Genomic DNA, 14,502 nt, shown 5'->3' on the forward strand with positions numbered 1-14,502 from the left:
TGAGTGATGGTTAGTTTTACCTGTCAACTTAATTGAGCCACGGAATGCTGAGATACTTGGTTAACCATTATTCTGGGTCTTTCTGTGAGGATGTTTCTAGGTGCGATTAAGATTTGAACCAGTAGGTTGAGTAAAGCAGACTGCCTTCCATAATGTGGTTGGGCCCCATCCAGTTAGTTAAAGTTCTAATTGGAACAAAAGACTGACTTCCTCCCGAGCAAGAGGGAATTCTGCCAGCAGATGGCCTTCAGACTTGAACTGCAATATTGACTCCTGGGTCTCTAGCCTTTGGACTTGAAATTCAGCATCACCTCTTCCCTGGGTCTCCAGCCTGCTGACCCACCCTGCAGATTGTGGGTGTGCCCATCTCCATAATTGTAGGAGCTAATGCCTTAAAATATATCTTTTTAAAGATACACACATCTTATTGATTCTGTTTCTTTAGAGAACCTGACTAATAAAATCATAAAGATAGAATGAGTACTGTGTCACTGAAGAGTAAGCTGTATACTGCATGACTGAAATCTGATGCACTTCAGCTCTCTTATGTTAATGCTTTCTTTAAGCTATTAGCATACCACAGAAACTAAAGAAGAAAAGAACTGCATAGGTTATGCAGTTTTTATATGTTGCTGAGTTTCCCTCTACACTGTATTTCCAAGTACTTTAAAAGTACTTATAACAGGCAATAAAGATTTTCGCTACACCCACTGGAAAATTATTCAGTGTCTTTATAATAAAAATCTACCAGAATTTAGCTTAGCTTATTTTATTCTATTAAATAAATATTTCCCATTAAATTATTTCCCTTATTAGTTACTGCTTTCAGTTACATTACTTGCAAACACTCATTGGCTAGGTAGGATGGAATCAGCGTTAATTATTCATCTTGCTTTTACTTCCTCAATTATTTTTCTACTAAAATTTTAAGATAATAGGAAACACCTAAAATTGTAGATTCCCTAAAAATTTATTTATAAATTGAACTTTTGGTATCTTAAAGTTGCATATTAAATAATTTAAAAAGTAACCTTGGGGGCGCCTGGGTGGCGCAGTCGGTTAAGCGTCCGACTTCAGCCAGGTCACGATCTCGCGGTCCGGGAGTTCGAGCCCCACGTCAGGCTCTGGGCTGATGGCTCAGAGCCTGGAGCCTGTTTCCGATTCTGTGTCTCCCTCTCTCTCTCTGCCCCTCCCCCGTTCATGCTCTGTCTCTCTCTGTCCCAAAAATAAATAAATGTTGAAAAAAAAAATAAAAAAAAATAAATAAAAAAAAAAGTAACCTTGCTGGAATTTTCTAATTATAAAAATGCTTGCCCTAAGTACTTAGTTGGTGCCCGACAAAATTTCCTTCCCTTTTTCTCCCTTCCTCCTTTCTTTCCTTTTCTGTTTCTTTCTGAACTATCTATCCTTTCAAGTCTATTTTGCTAACATCATAGTTATCGTCCTAGAATGGTTTCTATAATGTGAATTTTTGTGCATTTTATCAATTTTGATCCCCAAATATTTGGAACTTATTCTGGGAAAAAATGTTGATGCCCTTAATGTAATGTGATTATTACAAAGATGTTTAATAACAACTTTATAATTTTTGATCAGTGTTCATGTTAGACAAAAGAACTGTGCTATTTTTTTTTTTTTTTAATATGGAACGTTTCAGGATTGTGTGTCACTCTTGTGCAGAGGACATGCTGGTATTCTCTGTATCATTCCAATTTTAATGTTTTATTTTTTTTTATTTTTGAGAGAGAGAGAGAACGGGGGAGGGGCAGAGAGGGAGGGAGGCACAGAATTTGAAGCAGGCTCCAGGCTCTGGCTTCCAGCACAGAGCCCCACACAGGGCTCGAACTCATGAACCATGACCTGAGCCAAAGTCGGATGCTTAACCAATTGAGCCCCCCCAGACGTGCCCCACAGTGGTCCTCTTTTGACAGCACAATTATCATTTCTTACCGAATCGCTGAGTCCAAGTTAACTAAGTAAGCTAGTGAGGCCTGACACAGACCTGTCGCCACCATCTTGAAACTGACTGCCTCCAGGCCTTATGCTAGTCTGAAATGGATTAGTACTTGCAACTAAAGTTGATGCATAAAACTTCGGATTATATAGTATTTGAGTTTTGTTTTATATGTGGTTCTATAGAAAAATAAAAAAAATGTAAACAGGCCAAAGAAAATCATCTATCATTCATCTCTTTCTAGCCTGAAATAACATTTTTTGCATGTACTGCCCTACTTTTTAAATGCATAGTAAGCTATGTAAGCACATAAGAAAATACATTATAAAACAAAAGTGGTTTTATCCAACAAAACTATTGGTATACTGTTTGATAAGTGCGTACTGTTTTAAATTTATGTTTTCCCTATCAATAATACATTTCTATATAAATAAATGCAAAACTATTTCATGAATAAAGTAGGATTTGTTTAACCAAACCTCTATTAGATTTTTAAAAATCTTGGGCTCTTATAAAACCGTACCTTCTTTAAATGTATTGTAATAGATCTTTGTGCATTTGTCCAATATTTACCTTAAAGAGCTTCTATCGCTATGTTTAGGTCCATTAGAATTATATTATAAAAAGCTGCCTTTGTCAAGTATGGGGGAGAATAGCTGTGGTTTTTGTACCACATTTTCCCCTTTTTTTCTGGTTCTTTAGGGGAACTACACCTTGTAACATCTTACTCTGCCTCCCACCTTGGGCCATGATCCTGGAAGGGTTGAATCACATGGCCTCCCTCCTTTCCTCCCAGGCATGTGCTTGTGATCCAAATTGGACCAGAGTATTTCCCCAGACATTGCTGATAGAGCAAATTGAGAGACTTGTCTATCTGCTCTTGGCTGTCTTCCCTGGCACGAAGGAGGAGGCTGTTTGTACAAGGAGCAACTGAGAGAATTAAAGAGGGAAGTAGAAAAGTGATAGATGACAGGAGGGAAGGAAGGAATGAAGGAAAGAAGGAAGAGAGGAAGGGAAGAAGGAAGGAAGGAAAGGAAGGAAGGAAGGAAGGAAGGAAGGAAGGAAGGAAGGAAGGAAGGAAGGAAAAAAGGAAAGAAGAAAGGAGGGAAGGATGGAAGGAAGGAAGGAAATATTTGAGCTTCTATATCTAGCCATGCCTGAGAGTTAGAATTACCTCTGGACTCTTCAGTTGTATGAGCCGATAAATTCACTTTATTAGTTTTTTTATTTTTTGTTTATACTTCAGTTGTATAAGCCGATAAATTCACTTTATTATTTTTTTATTTTTTGCTTACACTAGTTGATTTGGATCTCTGTCTCTTATAACCAAAACAGTCTTGATAATACATGAAGCAATATAAAAAATGAAAGTAATAAAGATTTATCTGTCTTATCAATAAATTATCTGAGTAGCTGTACACACATTTTTTTTCTATCATGTTGTCCACTATTTTAAAACACGGAATTTCTGCTCTCACGCTTAACATGACTTATCACTAGTCTCTACCTATTTAAACATCCAACTTTGAAGGAATGCTGCCCTTTACAGGAACATGACTTTTTCAGAGACTGAAATTTTAGATTAAAAAATTTTTTAAAGTCTGTAAGTATTCACATTTCAAAATGTTGTGCTATAATATATAATAGTCTTTTAAATGCTTCTCATTACAATGGAAATATGATTTCAATTATAACAATTCAGGTTACTAACAACTTTTCAAGAACACGAATGATGCAAAAGGACTGTTACATAGCTTTGTTTTGAATTTTTCCCATTCATGAGAACTTACCCAGTTGTATTTTCATCATCTTTTCTTGGCACTTGCTTAGTTTTTGACACAGTTGTTGCACAGGAGCATACAAAGCTTAGGAAGTATGACTGGCATCACCTGGTAAACTCAGGATACAAACACTCTTACATGTCTTTTTTTTTTTCTCCTACGGTCTAGTTTGAAAACTCACCTGCCATATTTAATAGGAAGCGTAATGTCTCCTTAAAATCTTTCCCCCCAAATTGTTCAAGAACTCTGGGAGATGACTGAGCTCAAAGGTTAATCCTGGCAAATAGAGAAGTCTGTAGTAGCTCTTTTTTGCCACAAGGTGTCACAAAAGGAAGAGCTTGCACAGGCTGATCGCTATGCTGTGGGAGTCCCTTGCTGGTCCAGACCCCTGTCCAGAATCCATGACATCCTCTGTACTTGATGCCCCTTCTCTGAGGGTCACCCATTGTTCCCTAAAGCACAACCAGCCTGTAAGCTTGTTGATTCAGAGAAGCCTCTAGGAGCAAGTATTGCCTTGTGCCCAAACCAGCCCCATCCCATATACGTGTTTATACGTTTATATACGTCCTTTTCTTCTTTTGGGGGGTTTCCCTGGGAAGAGCTTTTTATTTTGACATAATTTGAAACTTTCAGAATATTTGCAAGGATGGGATGAGAAACTTCGGTATACCGTTTCTCCAGATTTGCTAGTTACTCCCACGTACATTTTTCTTTTTCTGAACCATTTAAAAGGAGGTTGGAAACATTCCTGTGTGTATTTCCTGAGAGCTAAGACATTCCCCTACATAATTAGAGTAGAATTATCAAAGTTAGGAGATATAATAGTTATGTAATGCTATTGTCTAATTCAGAGTGTATGTTAAGATTTCTACAACTATCCCAGTAATATTTTTATAGTTATTCTCCTCCCTCCCTGCCCCAGTTTAAGATCCAGTCCAGGACCATATATAACATTTAGCTGAAATGCCTGTTTAATCTCCTTTAATCGGAAACCGGTTTTGGGTTGTTGTTGTTGTTGTATTTTTTTTTTTTTTTGTCTGTCTTAATCTTGCCATTTTTGAGGAGTACAGGCCAATTATTTTTTAGAACGTCTTTCTCTTTGTGTGTATCTGATATTTCTTGTTGCTAGATTTCATTGTTTGCAGAAATGCCTCTGAAGTGATGTGTCTTTCTCAGTGTGTTATGCCTGGTGACACATAGTGTCTGTTTCCCTCGTTACTGATCATGTTAACTGGCTTATGAACTTGGTTAAGGTAATGCCCACCAGGTTTCTCCACTATATAGCTTTTATTTTTCCCCTTGTGAGGAAGTTATTTCTGAGAAGATGGTTTGAGACTGTCCCTGTGGCTGCTTAGTGTTTTTCCCAGCATAGTGGCTGAGTTCTGTGAATGAGCATACCAAAAGAACAAAGTAAAAAAAAAAAAAAAGAAAATGACTTTTTTGTGATCTTGTCTCAGAAGTCATACATCTTCACCTCTACAGAACTTTCTTAGATAAGACAACCACAAAGACGCACCCCGGTTCAAGGCCAGGGGACACAGAGCTTATTACGCAATGGGTAAGATGCAAGGGAAAAAACAGACCGAGAGTGTTGGCAGCTGTTTTTGAAAGATGCTGTGTGACATACTAGGCAACATCATGCCTACGGACTCGTGGCCCTTTTCTCCGAGCGGTGCCTCCCCTCCTGCTGTGTGTTCAATCTGTTTAATTTTAGGCCTCTGAGAACCCTGGACTGAGACTCTACCGCCAGTGGATTGGTTGGGGACCCCGTCATCTTGTGTGACCCTTGCTGCCACCCAGTGCAGCCATCCAGACGAGAGGTGGCACCTTCCTATGGACCGTGTTGGCAAAGAAGAGAATACAGATGAAAAAGGACCCTCCTCTTGCCTTCTGTCCCAGAGCCGCTTACAGAGAATGGTTGATTTTATGGTCTCCTTGCTCTTCAGGTCCCTCCGGATGTTACTTTTATGCTCTGGTGCTGGGATCTGTGCATGTATAACAGTTGACTTCTTCCCCCTCCCTGCCCCGAGACCTTCTAAGTCCCATATGGTGAGATTCCCAAGGCAGTAGAAACTTTCCGAGGAAATTCAACAAGTCTCATCCCATTCAAGGAATAGAACATAGGTCAAAACTCATCAAGTTGTATACTTTGACTACGTACAGTTTGTTGTACCTCAATTAATATCTCCCTCAGGTGGAAACTAGAGTACCGTGTACTCTAATGTATGTATCCATTATACATGCTTATAATATGAATAGGTTTTAATTCACTGGTTGGAGGATAAAAATGATTTCACATTTCTTTTTAAGGGACTCCCATTCCCTCTTTCCTTTGTTCTCTTTAGACTCCTTATTGTGATAAATTTAAGACACTGAGGGTACTTTGTCCACAAGGGCCACACCTACCATTGTGAAGAAGTCTAATGACCCATTAGAAGTGGACCCTTTGCAGCTCTTCCCTCCACTGGGCCCTCAAGGTGCTGGGTAAGGAAGGCTCTGGCATCAACCACAAATCATGGCCAGGATGAGCCTTCTCTCAGTTTATTCTGAAGCGTGCATATAATCTGTTTCCTTTAACTCTATGCAGATTATTTGTTCCATGTAAACAACCAAGGACACTAATGGGCTACAAAGCATTGCTGTTAGTTAATAATATAATGCAATATCAAATAACCCTAAAGGAGGGTCACCACCTAAATTTCCTTGAACTAAAAACTTTTCTCTCTCTCTCTTTTTTTCTTTTTGAGGGAAGGACCTGACTAACTCTATACTTGATGTTTATTGTTCTCTATAATCCTTAAAACCCTAGGCTGTAGCATCTGTCACACATTTAAGGTGACCTCAAACTAATCTCTGAGGACAGTGGACAGTTACTAGCTAGCCCTATCTTTGTACAAATAATTCCCTTAGGTTTCCCAAAATGAATGGCAGCCAACCCAATGGCATGGTGTCTTCATCTCTAGGAACTAACACTGCCATCATTCCCTTGCTGAAAAGTAAATATTTTAAGAACTGTTCTGTAAAGAAGCATCACACACAGCAGAGTTAGAAATTGGGAAGTGGCCTTGGGATTGGCAGAGCTCTCTGTACCTTCAAGGGACATAATTCAGAGGTCCTCATGAAGAGTTTCCCAGAACCTGTCCCATCCCAGTCGTCCTTCCCCAGGGGAAGTCGCTGCATGGATGCCAAATTCGAAGTGCTGAGCCAGAAGTGGAGCGGAACCTAGTTAATGAGTAAGGGGAGTCCAGTGGTCAGCAGCCAAAGTTCTTCAGCTCCTTAATGTTTCCAGTATTAAAGATAAAAACAAACAAAGGCAGTAGGGAGACTTGTCAGGTTGAACTAGCCGTTGCAGGGAGTCCCGCTCGTGCCTCGGTGGGCTGCTTCCAGATGAGTTCAGTTGGCCGATAAGAGGAAGGAGTTCCTCTGAAGTGATTGCAGGGCTGAAAATGTGTGTGTGCCACCATTTGTCATCCAAAGTTGCCTAAAAATAAAGGGACCATGTGAATTCTGCTTCAAAACTGCTTTGTTATTGTTCCAGTCACTCTTCAGTGTTCTGTGTAAACTAAGTCCACTCCTCTTCTCTGACACGTTCACCTGCTGCGGCACGGGGACTTGCTGGAGCCACCTGTCACTTGTCCTCTGTCATTTATGAGAGGCTTTGAAATGGTGGTGATAAAGGGGGTTCCCAGGAGCTCCCAGGCTGCCTGTTCCATGGATCCCTCTTCCGTTTCTGCCAGTACATTTGAGGATGATGCCAGGCAGCAGCCTGAAGAAGAGTTGGGAGAGCAGTGAGCAGCTTATGAAGATGGTCCAATGTGCCTGCCCTGGCTTCTTCCTGTCTGCTGCAGCTGTGTGCCTTTGACCCCTTCAGGATGGCCACATCATTCGAGGAACACAGCCGGTCATGGGCCACCTAGAGGGCGTGGTCTCCCATGTCCTCATAGTTACTGAGTTCCATGAACTTAAATCTCTTTTTACAGCAGGTATGGGATTTCCGTGAGAGAGCTCCCCATAGGCTACCCAAAGAAGCAGCTACACAGATGGCGGCTCCGTGGCTTCCAGCGGTTTACACCCTGAGGTTATCCAGACCTATGAAAGTACACTGAATCCGCCAAACAGAAAAAAAAAAATCTAGATGAGGTAGAGATGGAGCAGTCTTCAGTTAGCAGGAATCTTTGCCATGGAAGGGTTAATGAGGATCCGAGAAGAACCTGAAAACCCAAATGTAAACACTTGCAATTATCTGAGTTCTATGGCCCATGACACCGATTACTTAAGTCACGTGTAATACTTTGCATTTCACAGTACAGCATTCATGAATTACAGTGTTGGAAAATCTATAGAATAGAACGAGACACTGAATCAGTTAGGATGCTGTGTGTTGGATGTAATTGAAATCCTAACTCAAAAATGGCTTAAACAATAAACACATTTATTATCCCTCCCTAAACGGGGAGTCTAGAACAGGAGGCTGTTCTTCAGGGCCGGTTGATTGAGCAGCTCAGACATTTTGTGAGAGACCAGGTTACTTAGATCACGTTTTCTGCCATCCGCAGAGTCAGCCTCCTTCTAAGGCTGGCATCACTTTTTTTTTTTCATCCAATGGGAGCGAGAATGACACAGTGGGGTGTAAATCTTTCTCATCAGTTTCCTTGGCCAGACTTGATCACAGGCCCACCCTGAATTGGTAACAGTGGCCATGGGAAAGATATCTCTTGGTTTAGAGTTCAGAGCTTCCCACTTTGTGCTGGGGATGGGTCAAATGTAGAGATATTGATCCCTTCGGGCCCTGGGGCTGCCATTTGTTTCGGTCCAGAAGCTGCAGTCACATCTGAGCAGTCATCTCCAGCCAGAGTGGGATATTCCCTTTTTCCAACAGCAGCAAACACTGTCATTTTCCATATTTGTCGCATCATGAAAAAAATGAAACCTGATGAATTTGTCTATTTCCACATTATATGAAATAGGCCTATATGTGGATATCTCTTATGTATTTCCATAATTTTAATATCTTTAATAAAATACTTAGATTTTCATTAAGAGTAGTTAAAAAAACACTCATCCATGTCAAGCAATAGCTACATTAATTCATGTAATCTTCACAATGGTCCCATAAGGAGCTATTATTTTTATACCCATTTTACAGATGAAAAAAACCAAGAAGTACAGAAGTTAAGTAATTTGTCCAAGAAAACACACTAGTCAGCATAGGAGCTTGTGACTGAACTCAGGTAATTCCCAAATCTTTCCTCTTATGTTTGATTTGGGATTCTCTGGAAGAGATCGTGGTTTAATACAGTGGGTATTTAACTTTTGTCTATGACATAGACTCGTAAAAAAATAATTTTTTATTGTGACCCAATGTATGCACACTGTAAACAAAAAATCTTAAAGCAATACTTACTAGGGAAGCTAGCATTCTGCTATTTCTATTCCATTCCATTCTATGTTCTTCTATTCTTGAAGAAGCTAGTTGTGACTCTCAAAATTAATTCTAGTCTTTTTTTTTTTTTTAAGTTTATTTATTTTGAGAGAAAGAGAATGCACATGCACTAGCAGGGGCACAGAGAGGGAGAGAGAGAATCTCAAGTAGGCTCCACACTGTGAGCTTTGAGCCCTACATAGGGCTCAATCTCATGAACCATGAGATCATGACCTGAGCCAAAATCAAGAGTCAGACACTTAACTGAGGAGCATCTGGGTGGCTCAGTCTATGGACTGTCCAACTTTGGCACAGGTCATGATCTTGAGGTTCATGAGTTCAAGCCCCACACTGGGCTCTGTGCTGACAGCTTGGAGCCTGGATCTTGTTTTGGATTCTGTGTCTCCTTCTCTCTCTGCCCCTCCCTGCCCTGTTCTATTTCTCTATGTCTCTCAAAAATAAGTAAACATTTAAAAAAAAAAAAAAGATGCTTAACTGAGCCACCCAGGTGCCCCTAATTCTAGTTTTTTTGTTTGTTTTGTTTTTTTATGTTTATTTAGTTTTGAGAAAAACAGCTCTAGCAGGGAAGGGGCAGAGAGAGAGAGGCAGACACAGAATCTGAAACAGGCTCCAAGCTCTGAGCTGTCGGCAAAGAGCCCAATATGGGGCTCCAAATCACGAGCTGCAAGATCAGGACCTGAGCCAAAGTCAGATGCTTAACCCACTGAGGCCCCCAGGCGCCCCCATAATTCTAGTCTTAATGACGGGTCATAATCCATAATGGGATTGATTACAGTGAGGAATTTAGATGTTGATGAGCCAAAGCCCCAGTTTTTCAGGAGAAGCAGGGGGACACAAGAAGAAAGGTAAAGGGATAACTAGCTCAATACAAATTAATCTCAAGGTTTTCAGAGAACCTCGAAGGGTTTTGAGTTGTGACTGAATAGCTGAAGATGCAGATCTGGGAGTCGGCAGCCAATAGTTGAAAGCCAACCAAGGCCACAAGGATGAGCTTACAGGGGAAGAACATGAAAGTGAGAAGACGAGGCCAGGGATAGAACTGTAAGGAGCACCAATACCGATGAGGGGCAAAGAAGCACCCGCAAGAGCAGCTGGGCCAACACGAAGCCACAGGCCAGGGTGGTCTTGGAGGAGCTGCGCAAGCCACGAGGTCAGAGTTGGAGAAGCTGATGTTGTAGGATGTAGCAATCACATATCAAAGTCACCAAACAGCGTCCAGTGGATCTGTATTTATGGTTCAACGGCTGGTGAGAAATGCCATGTGTCTTCTGACCGAAGTGTTCTGTTTGAGTTTCTAACCCTGGCTAGCAGCCTTGATTGCTGTCTTAATCTCCGATTCTTCCACCAGGCGGGCTCTGCCAGGAATCTGGCATAGACTCACACACACATGCCACCAAGCCCGTGCTTGTGATGGAGATGAATACATATACTCAGCATCAGCTATGGACCAGGCGTACATTCGCCCCTTCAGGTCATCTCACAACAATCCTGTGAAAAGCAGGAGTCTTTCCCCTCATTTTACGGATAAGAAAACCGAGGTTCACAGAAGCAAAATCACTTGTGCCACATTTTACAGGAAGTGAATGGTAGAGCCGAGACAAGAACCCCAGTCTTTCTGGCTCCAAAGCTAGTGCTTCTACCTTACTTGTCTGCTTGCTGAGCCCCAAAGTCCCATCATGCCTTTAACAGCCATTCTCAGGTGGTCGGGCCCGACGCTCCTTCCCCAGACTCTGTTGGCTGCTGGCTAGGTTTTTCTTTGACTTTAATGGGCCCTTGGACCCGAGTGGTTAGCTAAGTGACTCCAGCTGTTGTAGCTTTCCGGAATTACCTGCTGTACTTTTTCTAGGTCAGTTCAATGTTAATGCCACTACACTGGTCCCAAGTCTCCTGTGCTGTGCTCCTGTGCCTGCTGTCATTTGGCTCCTCCCTTCCACTCTCTCACCAGCCTGGCAATGGCATCCAGCATATTCCGGGCTAAATCCTCAAGGATAATGACATATAGGGTCTAAATTGACCACAGAACTTAATGTGAGATGAAATTATAAACTAGCTACCAGAAAAGTGAATTACAGGCTGAATTCTAAAAAATTGTGTCTGGTGAAGGTTTTGGAGTATTGAACTTATGAGACATTCATAAATAATTCTAGAACAATGTAGACTGTGTACTCAAAGAGTCACAAAGTAAAATGGGAGGAGAAAGTGGAGAGAGACAGATTACTCTAAAAGAATAGGAGGGGACCTTTGAAATGGGTCCTAAAATAATGGTAGAACCCATAGATGGAGAATGGAGGTCAGATATTTCCACTGAGTTAATGGTCAGAGCAAAGACATAGAGGAAAAATACATGGCATATGTGTGCCACAGAAAGTAGGATACATGGGAGGAAATCAAATCTTCATAAAAAAAAAAATGAGGCCAGGTCATTACAGACTGAATACCACCGCTATTTACCAAATAGGCAATATATAAGTTGGCATTCTTGCTTATCAGTTATTTGTGAGTTTGCAAAATTGTCTCAGTCCTCAGAGCCTGGATGAGCTGTAAGGATCAACATTCCCATGTGTTGAGGCTGAGAGATCCAGGATTTGTGGTGACCTCAGGGACATGCTGTGAGCCTGCCTCGGGTGTTCTCCCACCGGATGTTAGCGGGGACAGACGGAGCATCTAGATAGCTAGCCAACCCCCTCCTTTTCTACCTGGTGGTCGGCTTCACTCAAGGAGTGCTTTCCCCAAGCCTTTCTTAGTAGTTAAGGCTTCCTTACTACAGGTAACAGGAATTTCTAGAAAAGAGGAATGTGTTAAAAGAATTCAGGGATATGTCACAAAGCAAAGGGCTGGCCGCAATCCTGTTTTAGGAATACATCAGAATCAGAGGCTGGAACAGGGGCCAGGATTAGGGCTTTCTCCCTCATCTCCTTGTTTTCTTCAAGTCTGCCTCATTTATCTCTCTCTGAAGTCTGACCTCCTCTGCTTCTCCCATTCCCATGCAGAAAACATGGCCAGCAGCAGCTCCTGAATCCACCTGGAGACAGACTGATTCTCTGTCATTCACCCAGCATCTGAGAAAGGACTCCGACCGGCTAATTTTGGTAGAGCTCACCCCAAGTTTAATCAGCCATAGCCAGTAAGGAGGAAAACTTGGATGAGCCTGGCTTTGCAGAGCCACCTGAGTAAGCTCGTGGAGGAAGAAAGGCGAGGCCAGTGAAGGCAACATAAGAACCGCCCATCACCCACCTCTAGAGCCATGCTGTCCAGTACGTGGGCACTGGCCACATGTGGTTAACTGTAAATGTAAATTTCTCAGAATTAAATAAAATTAAACATTTAGGTTCGCAGTCACATTAGCCTCGTTTCAAGTGCTGGATAGTGTCACGTGGCTAGTGGCTACTGTGTTGGGCAGCACACATGTGGAACACTTCCATCATTGCAGACCTTTCTGCTGCTTACCTCTAATCTAGAATTCAGCCATTTCTAGTTCTACCAGCGAAAGCCTTAAGCATTCCAGCTACTGCAAGCAGCAGACTTTTTCAGCACTTGAACAATTCAAAAGCAGTTAATTCTCTCCTCTAATAACCTGGAAAGAAATTCTTCGGAGACCCTCACGCTAGTTCTTGATTACAGTCCATTTGAACACCCCGCAATACCTCCTAAACCTCATCGTACCGGAATTCTTAGTCTGTCTTACCCCAAAACGTCAATGGCGGTTAATTTAATCATGCATCCCATCTTTGTTATAAAAAGTCACCAAGGAAATGGTGTACCATCCTGTCTTGCCGAGCTCCTGCAATATTCTCTGCTTCTTTGGTGGCTAGTTTCCTGCTCAGTCCTGTCTATTGTGCCCTCTCAACCTTTGTGTGGTAGATAGAGATGACCAACTGCTCCCCAACACTCAGCTCCCTTTCATAAGGTAGAGATGGCACTGGGAGGTGGCTATCCAGCCAGGAGACTGTGTCCCCCAGCCCTTCCTGCATCCAGATGTGGCCATCTGCATCCAAAGGCCATGTGATTCGTCCTCACCAACGGAATAGGATTTATGTCCCCTCCCAGATGGTTTTTTTTAAAAAAACAATCTGCACCTCCCCTGTTCTCTTACTCTCAGTTGAATGGGAAGGATTCTGTAGCTGTTAGGGATTGGCAGAGCCACAAGATGCAGGGAGCCTGGCTGTCTGAACTACTGCGTGAAGAAAAGTTACGCCAGTGAAGATCAATCTGCAATGGACTGGCTATGAGAAAACTAGCCACTGAAATTTTGGAGTGTATTTGTTACAACACTTGTCTAGCATTACTCGAATAGATACCTAGTGGACTTCTTCACATCCTCAACCTTCTTGCCTTAAATTCGATCTCCTGCGACTCCCTTATGGGTCCAATTCTGTAGCTTCTGGAAGAGGCGGCTCATCCACCCGCAGTCCAGAGACCACGGGGCCGAGAGATGGTATTGACATTTTCTTAACTCCTCATTGTATCTTCCGGACCACTTCACCTTTGAAATAAATGCCATCCAACTTTTCCTAGCCAGTGCTTAACACACAGGTTTGGCATTGACCTTGTTGAATAGTTGGCCTGTGCTCAGGGAGAGACTTTGAGGAAGACAGTGACTATCAGTACCGGGTGAGCGTCTATGGCAACCATAAGAAATGTATGAAGATAGTGCACATCAAATGCTCTGATTACCAAGAAGAAAAACACTAATTCTCTCCCAGACTGATCCCTCTTGTCAGTCTCGTGACTTTTCTCCATTTTCTCCACACATTTTCTCCACACATTTTCTCTCCAGTTGCCTCAGCTCAGCCATCCCATTGCCACAGAGGGTAGCCAAGGGAAATGCAGCAGAAGACATCAGTGTTGAAAAGCCCACCCTAGGAAGACCAAAGACCCAGTGAGATCCTGTAGCAGAATCTCTAATGTGTACACCTATCCAAGGTATAATGTTTCTGCTTAAGCCGCTCAATTAGGTGATAATTTACTGATGATTCGCTTTAGAGCTATGAGAAAAAGATAACTTTCATGTTTTTGCACTTGTGTTTCTGAAAAGTCCTTCTTCTCGCATATCTCAAGTATTATTCTGTAATTGCTGATTTTAGGTCAGCACATTTTTGCAGGCTGTCTTAAAAAAAACCTTACTTTTCTATAAAGCCGTCTAAGTTTCTTTGCCATTTATTAGATTTATAGCTGATTCTTTCAGAGCCGACTTTCACCTTGACCCGCAGACAATAGCAGAATATGAATTTTTTGGAAGGCAGTAGCACTGTCTTTCTTGGACAAAGTTGAGCTATTCCACCAAGAACGACTTTAAAAAATGTTGCAAATCTAATGCATCTGGT

General features: G+C 41.9%; 1 pseudogene; it reads right to left on the bottom strand.

Annotated features, from left to right (window-relative positions):
- Positions 1-1,637: 1,637 nt before the first annotated feature.
- On the bottom strand, positions 1,638-1,725 carry LOC112862990 (U6 spliceosomal RNA; annotated as a pseudogene).
- Between the last annotated feature and the right edge of the window lie 12,777 nt (positions 1,726-14,502).

The sequence above is a fragment of the Puma concolor genome, chromosome B2 (genome assembly GCF_028749965.1).
Source record: "Puma concolor isolate L17-30 chromosome B2, mPumCon1.1.hap2, whole genome shotgun sequence".
NCBI lineage: Eukaryota > Metazoa > Chordata > Mammalia > Carnivora > Felidae > Puma > Puma concolor.